Genomic DNA, 12,892 nt, shown 5'->3' with positions numbered 1-12,892 from the left:
CACACACTCAGCATCTCAACCCATCAGCTCCCTCTTCAAAACATATTCGAAATATTCCGATCTAGAATAACACACACATGTGAAAATTAGGAAAGTGTTTCAATGTCTATCAAAGAAGTAATGATTAAGGATTGAATATATTATGGTATATAACTAACGCAACGGCCTAAAAATGAAAGATGAGTTCGATATATTGAAATAGAAAACCTTCAAGATAAAGTAAATGGGCAAAATTGCATATGAAGGTACAGGAAGATAAACACACAAGTAACAGTTATTTCCTCTGTAGAGAGAGAATGTTGCTTGGGAAATAAGGAATGGGGAGATTTCTTTTTAATACGACAATGATTGGTACTCGTGGAATATTAAGATATGAAACAGGGAAGATATCACTGGGTTGGAAGCAGGTTCTGGCCCTATTTCTGTCAGTAGACAGTCGCTTGAAAACTGTCTTTGGTTTCCCCTTCTAGAGGATGAAAATAGTAATACTATTGACTTCATAGTGTTACAGGAGGGTGGGAGAGACGCTGGTCCTTATCTCTCATGGAGTCGAAGAATGAATCTCGTGGACAAGGGAGTGAGCAAAGTGATAGAGTTTATTGAGGGCAAGTATAGAGCTCTCGAGAGTGAGAGGGGTCCTGACTGGGTCCCTGGCTTTTTATTGGAACATCAGAAAGTTTGTGGGACTCCACGCACGGCATCCAGCCCAGGCAGGTCCGGAATATGTTCACCTTATCCTCTTTTCTCAAACTCCGCTGCCCCTTCTTCGGGCTCCCACTTGTAGGTGCATCCTGCCTCCCTGAAGTTCCTTTATGTCTCCCTGCCTAATGTTAACAACCCTTTCCGAGAGAATAGGATGGTTGTTAGGATTACTTAGTATGAACGTGTTTACAACTGTGCCTTAGCATACCGCTAGCGTGACTTTTTTTTTTTTTTTTCTTACTACTGTCGCTGTCACATCTGTAAAACGCTCTGAGCAACACCAGTGTTGGAAGGAGAACCCATCCAAGTCAAAAAGCAGAAGCACCGGACCCACTTAACAGCAACCAATAGGAGAGCCTTAACAAGGGCCCGGTTCTCTCCAAAAGCGTGATTGGTCCCGGGGCTTGACGTCAAGAGGATCCTGTCCATTTACTGGTGAGGACTGCTGTCCATTAGCAGAAGGCGGAAACCAGAGAAATCGAACTGTCCTTTAGGCCGCGCTTGCGTGTTCTGTCCCGCTCTTTTCGGGTTGAGCCCCTGCGCCTGCGTCCCGGCTTCAGGAAGTCCCGGCATGCCCCGCGGCAGCTTCTGGGTCAGCGCGCGGGGAAAAGGTGGCGTGGCCGGTGAGTGGCTCCTGTGAAGCTGACTTTTCCTGTTCCTCTGGTCCCCGGCGCTGCTGCTCCTGCGTCTCCCCATAGCTGTCATCTCCCGACCCGGGTGTCGGGACGCGAAGACGCCGACTGGCCGTGTTCCGGGACCTCGCCCCTCTGGGGAGGCGTGGGGACGAGGTAGCCGGCGTGCCAGCGCGTCTCCCTTCGGGGTCCCCGTCCCTGCGTTTCCCAGGGGAGAGGCCTTTGAAAGGCCCTGAGCCTCTTGTCCTTGCGATTTACGCTGAGAAAACATTCGTTCCCCGAGGCCCTACTGCCTCAGAAGGCCACTCAGGCACACTCCTTGCCCTCAGCTCTCGAACTCGTGGAGAAGACAAACCCGCCAGAAACATCGTGGTATTAGGTGGAGTTAGATAAGGCGCCTGGAGAGAGAGAGTCGGAGACAGGGCCGAAGAGTTGAAAGCATGAGGAGGGTTCAAGAAGGTGGGGGTGGTGGTGCCGGTGCGGGTACTCATCCTGTGGACTTCCTGCCTTTTGGTGGTGCTCTCCTTGAGGGCATTTCTTTCTATGTTTCTAGGCTCAGCTACCCTTCCTCCCCTGGTTGGACCTTGAGAAAAGAGTGTTCTAGGCAGGAAGTGTTTAGCGGACCAAGGCACTATGGATAGAAAACCCAGAGTCTGTTTGTTCTAGGACCTGGGACTGGTTCACCTGTACTGATTGGAGAATGTATATAGGATAGTGGACAGTGAGGCTGGAGGGGTAGATTGGGCCTTGAATGTCGAGGAAAGCCTTGTAAACTCAGAGATCTTGGCTTATCCCAGTGTTGCGTCCACACGACTCCTGAAACAGAATGCTACGGGCACCAGTGACAGTCACAACAAAGTTTATTGCAATGAGAGGCAAGGCCGACCGATCGGGACCAACACTTTTGATCAGAGTGCGGCCTCGAACAGCTGGGGTATAGAGTTTTTATAGCCAACCACATCGTTTTATCATCACCTGGGAACAGAACAAAGAAGTAGTTCCCAGATGAGTTGGAAACAGTTCCGGGATGGGGTGATTATTTTAGACTCTCTGCTGTTAAGTCGCAACCAGTTGATCTCCTTGACCATGCCTCTGATGCTCTTTTCTTTGAACTTTTGTTCCCTTAATTGGTGAAGCCTAATTTACAAGAGTAGGAAGCCTATTTTACAAGCGTAAAGCAAGGCTGTTATCTCTTAACCTTCAGTGTCAAAACAAAGCTGTTATTTCTCAAGCTACAGTGTCAACACAAAGCTGCTGTCTCTCAAGCTACAGGTTAGCCCTACACTACAATTTAACCCTTATACCAGTGGCAACAGGAAGTCTCCAGGGCTTAGGGACAGAGTAGTTATATAATTGGGTTCGATTTGTAGAAAGTAAAGAAGTCCAGGGGCACTTGGGTGGCTCAGTCGCTTGACTGTCAGCCCCTTGATTTCCACTCAGGTGTTCATACCAGTTGGTAAGATCGAGGCCTGCATCAGGCTCTCCACACTGACAGCAATAAGCCTGCTTGGGATTCTCTTCCTCCCTCCCTCCCCCACCCCTCCTACCCGTCATGTGCTTTCTTCCCAAACAAATAAATATAAACTTAGAAAATAAAGTCCAGATCTGCTCTGTAGAAGACCAGGAGGCCAGATGAAGACTCTTACACCAGTCTGGTCTGATGATCTGTCCCTAGACAGAGGTTCCTAAGCAGGGTTGACTTTGCCTCAAAAAGGAATTTGGTAACAGTGGAGTCAATTTTGTTGTCAGAACTCGGCAGTACCTCTGACATACATCGGGTGGAGGCCATGGACACAGCTGTTCATCGTGTAATGCACAGGATACCCCTACCTACCCACTTACCCACAGTAAAGACCTGTGTAGCCCAAGACGTCAATAATGCTGAGGTTCAGAAATCCCGCTTAGAGCGTTAGTAGCGGAAAAGGAGGAGAGACAGATAACAGATATCTGAAACAAAGACCACTTTTCATATTTTATATTCATAATGCTTAAGCACTTGACACCTAGGCAGCTAATCCGTTCTTTTGACACCAGTCTTACTCACATTTTCTCAACCATTCATTCATTTGCAGAATAATTATACACTCCAAGCAATACTGGAGGTGCTGTGATTCAGCAATGACCAGACCCGTTCCCTGCTCTCCAAGGACCTTACATCTTACAGGAGAATGACGGACGTTAAATCTATAAATGCATGTCAGTTGGTGAGATAGGTCATAAAGAAATTCCTTTAACATTTTAAAAAAATTTTGATGTTTGGTTTTTTTTGAGAGAGACGGACATCGAGAGTGTAAGCAAGGGAGGGGCAGAAAGAGGGAGTCACAGAATCTGAAGCAGGCTCCAGGACTCTGAGCCGTCAGCAGACAGCCCGACACAGGGCTTGAATCCACAAACTGCAAGATCATGGCCTGAGCCAAAGTCAGATGCTTAACCGACTGAGCCACCCAGGCGCCCTGAAGAAATTCCTGTAAGACGGAGTTTCTCTCACTACCACCCCAGACCATTTACTCTGCACCTTCTCTGTGCTAAGCACAGAGCAAGATGCTTTACAAATAGCATTTCTAACCCTTTTCTCTTTCTTGCAACTTAGGTATTGTTATCCTCAGATGAGAAAAAGAGGCACAGAAAAGATGCATGATTTGCCTCAATCATCGTGGAGCGAAGCCGGGCTGGCAACCAGATCCGCCTGTGGTCAGAGGCAGTGCTGTTTCCATTAAGCATCACTCTGTCGTATGCCAGCGTGACTTGAACGGGAGAAGACATTTGTCCTGTTCTTGCTACACTAGGAGAATCAGGTAGAAATGAAGTCTCACATTCACCTCTTTCTCTTTCCAGACTGCACTTTGTTACAGAGAGGCCTCCCTGGAGGTGATTCTTCCAGGTTGTTGGAACTGTTCACCATCAGTTGGGGGTGAATTCCTCTGTATTGCTCACATTCTCTCAGATGGCCGATGGCAGATCTGACCCCTCCAAGGGGGTGGCGAGTTGGAGCTACCCCGCCAGCTCTTGAGACTGCAGTTACTAGCAAGAGCTCGGCCTCAGGAGGCTTTCATCCAGCTCTGGGAACCCAGCTATTCACGGCGGCAGCCCGGGGTGCGTTGAAGGAGAAGATTCTGGAGCTGAAGCGATTCCTGACCGTTCTGCACGGGGCATCCGAGCCTGGGTGAGGGTGTGTCATCCAGAAAGCCTAGAGAAGGCAGTGACCCGGGTGCAGGATTTGGACTGAGAAGCTGGGGGATCGCGGTGAGAAGGGGATTATGTAAAGAGAAAGTGAGATGAGGGACCTAGACTACCTAGGTGAGGGCACAGGCATCTGGGAGAAGCTGGAGAAACCTGATTATGCTGCTGCTTTTCTTTATTTTTATTTTTTTAATGTTTGTTTATTTTTGAGAGAGAAACAGAGTGTGAGCGGGGGAGGGGCAGAGAGACAGGGAGACACAGAATCTGAAGCGGGCTCCAGGCTCCGAGCTGGCAACACAGAGCCCAAGAACCCTCTGCCCTCGGATGCAGGGGCTGCATGCCCGGGAAGCTGTGAGAACTTGGGCTGCGTCCTCAGTGTCCTCCCCGAAGCAGACGGATGTGACTGGATTTCTGGTCGGGAGAGGGCCAGAGCGAGGCCAGCTGGGGGCTGAGGGCAGCACGGCCGGGTGTCAGCTGCGGGGCTCTGCGTGGGGCTGCCACCGACTTCCCTGCACCGCCCTGTGCAGATGGGCCTCTGAAGTGCTCTCTGCCACTGCCAGATGTGGCTCTGGGTTCCTGACCTTCTGTTCTACCCGGCCACCCAGACCGCCTTTAATTTAGCTCTGGCCGTCCAGGAATCTACACTACACCTTTCTTCCCTGGGCCCGTGGATGATCTCTCTCGGGACGGGAAGGTGGCAGTGATGGGGTTTTGTCCAGGTGATGGTGTGTGTGCTCCGAGAAGAGCCGGCAGCCCTGTGGTTGTGTGGGGAGTCGCAAAGCTTCTCCCATAAGGAGAGCCCGTGAAGCCCACGGCCAGGGGCTTTCCCAAGAGAAGAACCAGACACAACTCCTCTCAGACTGTGCGGGCCATGGGGCCTTCAAAGGGAGCCCAACTCTTTGAAGAAAATGGTGAGATACAGAGTCTCAGGCCGGAAGGGGAGAGGCAGGAAGGATCAGGGACGAGAGTTCATCAGTGCCTGTGACATCCTAGACATGACCCTGTAGTTGTGTCATGACCAGAATCGGGACCGGGAAACTGGCGGCTCGGGGTGCAGATGTCCGGTTGCGAATGTAGGCTTCACAGTTTCATGTGGTCTTCCCCTCACAAAGGCTCATTCCGTGATAGCTTCGGCAGGATCAGCCTGCAGAGACTCTCCCCTCCCTCTGCTCTTCCCCCATGGGCACATGCGAGCGAGCTCGCTCGCTCTCTCAAAAAAAAAAACAAAAAAAAAACCTTTGGACATGTCAGGTGGCTTGTCAGTTGAGAAGGAATGGAAATGCATGTGAAATGCTCCAGAGCCCAGCTTTGAGGCAGCAGCTAAGAAGCCAGAATGAGAGGGTGAGGGAGACCGGGTGCATGGGTGAGGCCCCATTGTGCCCAGCCCACCTCAGAAACCAGAGTTTAGCAACCGTATGTGGGATGTGTCAGCTTCTGCAACTGTGTCCTGTATCTGGGTCAAGGCTTGACTCCTAAAAACAATCCCGCCTGGGAATTCCGGTGGACAGTGCCCGATGCTACCCATGGATGGCCCCCAGTGGATAATACCTCGATGGTAGGGGGCGAGTGTGAGCATGCTCTCTTACGCATGAGGTCTCTGGTGGCTCTTTTTGCTTCAACCACCTTACCTTCTTCAGCTGTAAAAGCTTCTTAGGCACCGTATCTAACCTCTACCGGAATACCTAGCTCTTCCTCTGGTGCCAGTACGGGGACACATCTGGGAGCTTTGGCGGTAGTGGGTGTGAAATGAAGCCTCGGCTGTGCCTGCCCACTTGGGGGCCCAGGCCTCTGGCCCCTGGCACCTCAAGACAAGCATGCCAGTGCTAACGTGCAGTAGAAGGTCTGTGTCCTGAGGTTCCACACAAAGTGTTCACCAGAAAGATCGCTCAGAATGAAAGATGTGTGTAAGTAAAGGTTTTGGAATTGACTTGACCCCCATTCACAGTCCAGCCTTGTGATCTCAATTTCCATGCACATCTAACCTAGGATAGCGTGCATGGGGCCTCCCAGGAAACCCAGGCATTACTTGCGATATTCAGTAAATGTCAAACTACTGGAGAAACTCCAGAGGTGCCACTAGAACGGCCAGGTACATGGAACACGCCTGAGCCGCTTCAGGAGCACAACTTCCTCCTCTGCCAGAGCAGGGCGTCACAGAGTTCCTTCTCTGAGGCGCACTCCCCTACCACAGGGACAGGTGAGGCGACCTGCTAGAGTCCTGTGTTCTCCACGAGTAAAGAACGCTCGGTCCCCTCTGTCCACCAGGGAGCAGGGCCCGGGGTGAGCGGCAGGACTGTGAGGCAGGAGCTGACGATGGGCAAAGCCGAGGATTTGCGTGTGATGAGGTCAGCGGTGAAATGGGCACGCTCCAGCCCGGGGTCCCCGGAGTCCCCCGCTGTTCCCACACAGGCTGGAAAGGCACCGCCCTCACGGGAGAGGCCCAGAAGAGGTGGCAAGAGGAAAGGCAAGTGGGGCAAGGAGTCGGAGAGGCCCAGCTCAGCTTTGGCTCTGGCCACCCATCCGGCTCCTTAAGCTGAGGAACCACAGCAGGTGAGTGGGAAGCAGGGCATCTGTGGGCTTTGGCCTGCTTCTCTGGGTGTGAGAAGACTGGGTCCTCTGTATGGGAATGGTCAGCAGTCCTCGCAAAAAGAATCCTGTCCGTTAGGAAATGAGGTCAGTGGTTAAGATGTTTCAGTGAGGGATATAGGAACCATGCGGAGAGTCCCAGTATCTCCTACACAGGGGGGAACAGCGGCTTCTTCATGGTCTTAGGAGGGGCTGAGCCAAACCAGGAGGGTCATCTACACCTGAGAGCAGATCTGTAGCCTTGGAGGTGTTACCTCGTGTACACCTACTTCAAATCCATTCTCCTGTGGGAGTGCGGCGATCAGGCCGTGTTAGTCCGTGGAGGTGGGTAGTAAGGTGTGAGACGTAGGAAGTGAAAGGAAGGAAGGGAGGGAAACAGCCGCTCCACGTGGGGTTGGGGGAACATAGGGAGGAGGTTGGATTAATGACAACTCGGAAGACAGGCCCTGCCGAGCTGGGTCACATCGTGGGGGTGTTGGAGTTAGGTGGTGCTGCCCACGGGTGCTGGTACTTTGGAGGGATCTCATGAGGAGATTCTGGAAGAAACGGTGTCTGCTCCACTGACTGCTTTGTGTCTGGCTGCTACATACCCTGGTATGTTATAGGGAATCGGATGTTTCCCGAATGAATGAATAAATGAATGTACGGTCTCCTCCAGACTATGTGGGGTAGCTGACAGGCCAGGGTCTGGAACTCTCGCACAGTCTTCCTTCCTGTGCCCGGCGGACTGGAGCATGAGACCGTTGGAGGGAGGAGGTGACCTCTACCTCTGACAATTCAAGGAGTCAGCAGTTGCCCCCGATGCCTTGGCCCCAGCACACCCTGCAGTGGGAGGAGCCTGTGAGGCCTCGCTGGGCCCTCCACCATTGTTTCCACGGACCTTAACTACTTTCCTCCTTAACCAGACCCAAGTGGAGTGGGCCTCTAAAGCTCCTCTGTGAACGATCTGCCTCGGCCTGTCTCCCCCTCTCCACCATGCATCTCTGGTCAAGTCCAACGGGTCACACCGAAGCCCATCTCTTTGCCTTCACCCAGGCTCTCGGAAGACGTTTTTGGTTTTTTCCTTCCAGAGCGAAGCCTGTGACTCTGGAAACTGGCCTGCGTGGCCTGTCGCAAGGGCCATGCTCGAGGACAGTGTGTGCAGGACATGTGGTTAGCTGTTGTTGAAGCTCTTCCCACAGACGGTGCACCGGTAAGGCTTCTCCCCGGTGTGGGTCCTCCGGTGGACACTGAGGCCGGACCTCTGGTTGAAGCTTTTCCCACGCTGCCCACAGCGGTAGGGTCTCTCCCCCGTGTGCATCCTTAGGTGGGCAGTGAGGTCGGAGCGCTCGCTGAAGCCTTTCCCGCATTCGCCGCACTTGTCCGGCTTTTCTCCCGTGTGGATTCTCCGATCCCGAACAAGGTAAGGACCTCGGCTAAAGCTTTTCCCACATTCCTGACACTTAGGAGCTTTTTCCAGTTTGGCGCCTGGCTGGTGGCGACAGAGAGATCCCTGAGAGCAGGTTTCTCTGCTCAGATTTGCTCGGGCCTTCTCTCTAGCACAGAGTGTCTGCTGACCCCCCCGTCCTGGGACGGGGCCGTCCCCTCACGCTCATCTGGAGAACGTCTATGTGGCTCTCTCGGCATAGGCTCACCCTTCCTGTCTCTCTTGGTCTCAGGGTGGCAGAAAAGGCACTAGACTTTCTCCAAAGGGCCTTCTTCACTTCTGCCTCCTCTGGATCTTCCCATTTTCGATTCTCGTTTTTAGTTCCATTCGTGATCTTAAGACCTGAGAGAACAGAAACATGCTGGACTCTGGAAAATGACACACAGGAATGAGGAAAGTTACAATTAAAGCACCATCAAGAAAAATACCTAAATGGAAGGCGTCATAGGATTCAGTCTTCTACTAATTAATAGCCTAGTTTCATTTTCCAGTTGTAATATTTTCAAGCTCCAAACCCTGTGGTCACAGGTAAATATCCCCTAAATTCCACCTACTTTTCTCTTGTTCTGTCCCTTTTTGGATGTTTGGACACAGTGACAAAACTGAGGTAGGGAGGCCAGCTCTGTGTCATCTGCCAGTCTGTCTGCAGGTTTGATCTCAATTTTTGACAGCCTAACTAAAGGCCTTCCCGAGTTTGGCCCAAATGAGAAAAAAGCGTGTTGCGAGCACCTGGCCAGAATGTGATTTATCAGGAAAGGAGGATCATGCTGGAGAAAGACAGAAGAGGAGAGTCTGGGCTGGAGCCTGACTGGCCACCTGAGGAAGCCGATGAAAGAAGCTGCATAAGAAAAATGATACATACTCCATGAAAAAGACTGGCGGATGCGTATTTGGGCTCTGAAGGGCAAGGGAAAAAGCATCTGTGCTGAGACAGCCAGACTCCCTGGCCCGTGGAAGCCCATCCATTAAGGTTGTAATCGTGCCAGCAGGAGAGGCAGCTCGCTCTTGATTCCCAGGCCAAGGACTCTGGGTGGACCTCCCTTTGGGTGTCAGAGCCAGAAAACAATGCATGGAAGGCCAGTTGAAGGACCTCATGACCTCTCTGACATCTTCAGATGAAGGGGGTTGGGGGTAAGAGTGAGCAAAATGAGAACCTCTAAAGACAACAGGGGTCAAGCACAGCTCACCTGGGCCCTGGCTGTCCCCCACACAGAGCCTGTCTCCTGGTCTCAATGACCCCTCTCTGGGGAAGGTTCCTGGGAGGCTATTCGAGAAAACAGACTGTTGGAGGGCGGCTGCCACAGAGCAGCCAGAGCGGGGGCTTTGAGTGCTGCAGCAGCAGCAGCACTGGGAACCTGTCACAAATGCATATTCCTGGGGCCTGCCCCCATCCACTGCATCAGAATTCCTGGGGCTGAGCCTGGACACGGCCCCCGGGTGAGTCCGAGCACACTAGAGTTTGAGGACCACTGCCATCGCCAGTGGCCTCTGTGTGTGAGGCCTGTGTGTGTGAAGCTCCTTTCAGCAGATTCTTGGCATAACAGCTTTAATCAAGAAAGGGTTTCTTCATGCTAAAGCACTATGGGCACGTTACAGAAAAAAAAGGTTACTGGAGGGGGAAGCTCTGACCCTGCCACCTGCAGTTACCCTAGTAGTCCTAAAACTGTCACAGTATCTCATGCCTTTTATTTTTCTCAGACCAACATAATATATTCTTTTCCAGAAATCCACCTTCAAGAATTCTAAGGAAACAGTTTGTTTTGTTGACTTATTAATGGAACTTGGGAGAACACGCAGAGGTGCATGACCCTGAGGCAGTTACCAAACTAGGGATCAAAGCAGCCCGAAGATGGGGTGAGAAGGGGGAGCAGAACCTGGCACAGGGCGAGTTTTTACCCCCTTCACACTCAGACGCCACAGCCTCGGGAACCACACACTGGAGAGCAGTGACTTTCCAAAGGATTAAAAAGAAATAAACGGTAAGATTTATACTGATATTGATTGTGCACATGTACCTCTTAGACCATTTTCTGTTTAATCAATAAAAGCTAGCCAGTGTAAACAGTGTGAAGACGGAATGTTTCCCTCTAGGATTTGGGTTCAATAATGTGGTGGCTTTTAAAAATTATCAAGCAGGGGAGCCTGGCTTGCTCAGTTGAGGAGCATGTGACTCTTGATCTTGAGGTTGTGAATTTGAAACCTATTCTGGGTGCAGAGATTACTTAAATAAATAAAAATTTTTAGATAAAATATAATCGGGGCACCTGGGTGGCTCAGTCAGTTAAGCGTCCGACTTCAGCTCAGGTCATGATCTCACAGTTCGTGAGTTCGAGCCCCGCATCGGGCTCTGTGCTGACAGCTCGGAGCCTGGAGCCTGCTTCAGATTCTGTCTCCCTCTCTCTTTGCCCCTTCCCTGCTCATGCTCTGTCTTTGTCTCAAAAATAAATAAACATTAAAAAAATTTTTTTTAATAAAATATAATCACCAAGTACCCTATAATGGAAGTTTTCAATTAAACATAAAAGGCAGCAGTGGCCATGGACGGCCTCAAAACGTACACGGTGGTTCACTGTAAGACACATACACGGCCAGCCATGTCTGCTCATGTGCGGGAGTATGAGGCAAGAAAAGGATGGAAGTGGTGATACAGACTTAAACCTGCTAAATGAGAGGGGCAGTTGCGGAAGGTGATACCCTCTCTGTGAAATCTCCACCACAGGTAAATCCATAGAGAGAATGAGAAGTAACTTCCTAATGGACAGTTTCCTGTTGGGGGCTGAAATTGTTCTGGAACTGGAGAGAGCTGGTGATCGTACAATACGGTGAACATCCCCTCGGAGAGGCGGTGCCACTGCCCGGCTGCCCACAGTCATTCTCCACCACATCAGAGGGCTCGTTCCTGCAGAGCACTCATCTGGGAGTATCTATGTTTGTTTGTCGTCTCTTTGCCCATGGCGTGTAGGCTGCAGCAGGCCACGGACCACGCCTGTCCCGTTCACTGCACAATCCCCAGTGTCTGCCGTCTGGCAGGCACCTCAAAGCCACTTGTGTCTTTCAGAGCCACCTTCATTCGTTAAGTCCGCGTGTAGGACGTGTCCTGTCTGTCGAGTGAGTGAGGAGCGTGGCGCGGAGAGGCCGCTGCGTCCTGGCAAGTGCCATCAGCTTCCGCTGTCCCTCCCCTCTGCTCGCGGTGCCCTTCGCGCCCCAGACAGGCTTCACATGGCTGCGTTATCCCTCACGTTCCTGTCCCGTCCGCATTCCTGGGAAGAGCTTGGCTCTGAAACAGCAGGGGCTGCGGGAGAGAGAGAGAGAGAGAGAGAGAGAGAGAGAGAGAGACTGTCACCACAGGGAGAGGGCAAGGGGAACTGGAGCAGGATGACTCGTCACCCATAGGGGTTCCTGCCATTCACCTGTCCCAGCTCTGGCTCCACACCCGGGCTACTGCTCGCCCTTCTCCGTGCCATCCCAGGTGTTATTCATTGTCCCGACGCCACGGATCCTTCGTGAACTTCCTCAGCTTCGTCCCTGATGCGTCCCCACCACACTCTCTGCCCTCTGCACATTATGTCAACACCACTCAATCCTCGGTCCTGTGAAATGCTACGCCCCCTCGCCAATTCCCCTCCCACAGCCCAAGGACACGTCTGCCTCCTCACCGGGGACACCGGTACCTTCTGTTCTAGCCATGCCGTCTCCACACCCAGCCAGCTGCTTCCTGTTGAGCACAGAGGTGCTCAGGCTACGGCGTTCCTCTGACCCACACGCCTCCTTCAGGCTGTGCCTCTCCTGGACCTCTGGTTGTGATCTCAGTTGCCTTCTTCCCACAAGTCTCCCACAACCAAAGCCACGTTCCCGTTGTGCTGGGCCTTTCACGGCTCCCTTCTCCCAAAATGTACGAGATCGTGACACTGACCGGATCTCACACCTAGTCCTACCTGGACAAGCGCACACTGTGTGAAACTCATCGCTATCCCACACTGACCCCTTAATCCCGGCGGCAGCAGCTCTGATACAACTTTGTTTACTGCATAACCATAGCATCTGCACTCGAGGAACCTTTCGGCAAGAGAGACTGGATGTTAATTCACCAACTCTAATTTTCCTGATCCCCTGAGTGAGGGACAGTGTCCTTTCCCTGGCCTTTTGGAGAACTGTTCTGAGCTTTAACTTTTGTATTAGGGACCCTAAACATCCACTGACTGTATCAGTGTGTACATTATTTCACCAAATGACAAAATCCTCTCCATAGATGAAGGGCATGGGACCAACCCAAGATAGCTAAGAGTTTGCAGTGGGTGGCGGGGGGCTACTGTGCATTTCTCAACACGTCTCCAGCAATGGGATTGCTGTGCTTCTCACCCCGCTT

The 12,892-nt window shown here is 51.8% G+C and overlaps 1 protein-coding gene and 1 long non-coding RNA gene across 7 annotated transcripts in view; both read left to right on the top strand.

The window, feature by feature from the left end:
• The window catches only part of ZNF75A (zinc finger protein 75a), a 56,365-nt gene that overhangs the window by 23,771 nt on the left and 19,702 nt on the right, over window positions 1–12,892 (top strand). The window lies entirely within an intron of this gene.
• Window positions 6,706–10,691, top strand: LOC122234750. The gene is made up of 3 exons (XR_006212684.1): window positions 6,706–8,502; window positions 8,848–9,054; window positions 10,250–10,691. It is a non-coding gene; the product is annotated as an uncharacterized LOC122234750 (long non-coding RNA).

The sequence above is a fragment of the Panthera tigris genome, chromosome E3, assembly GCF_018350195.1.
Source record: "Panthera tigris isolate Pti1 chromosome E3, P.tigris_Pti1_mat1.1, whole genome shotgun sequence".
NCBI classification, from domain to species: Eukaryota; Metazoa; Chordata; class Mammalia; order Carnivora; family Felidae; genus Panthera; species Panthera tigris.
The sequence above is the reverse complement of the archived record's forward strand: the minus strand, read 5'-3'. Positions and strand labels throughout refer to the sequence as shown.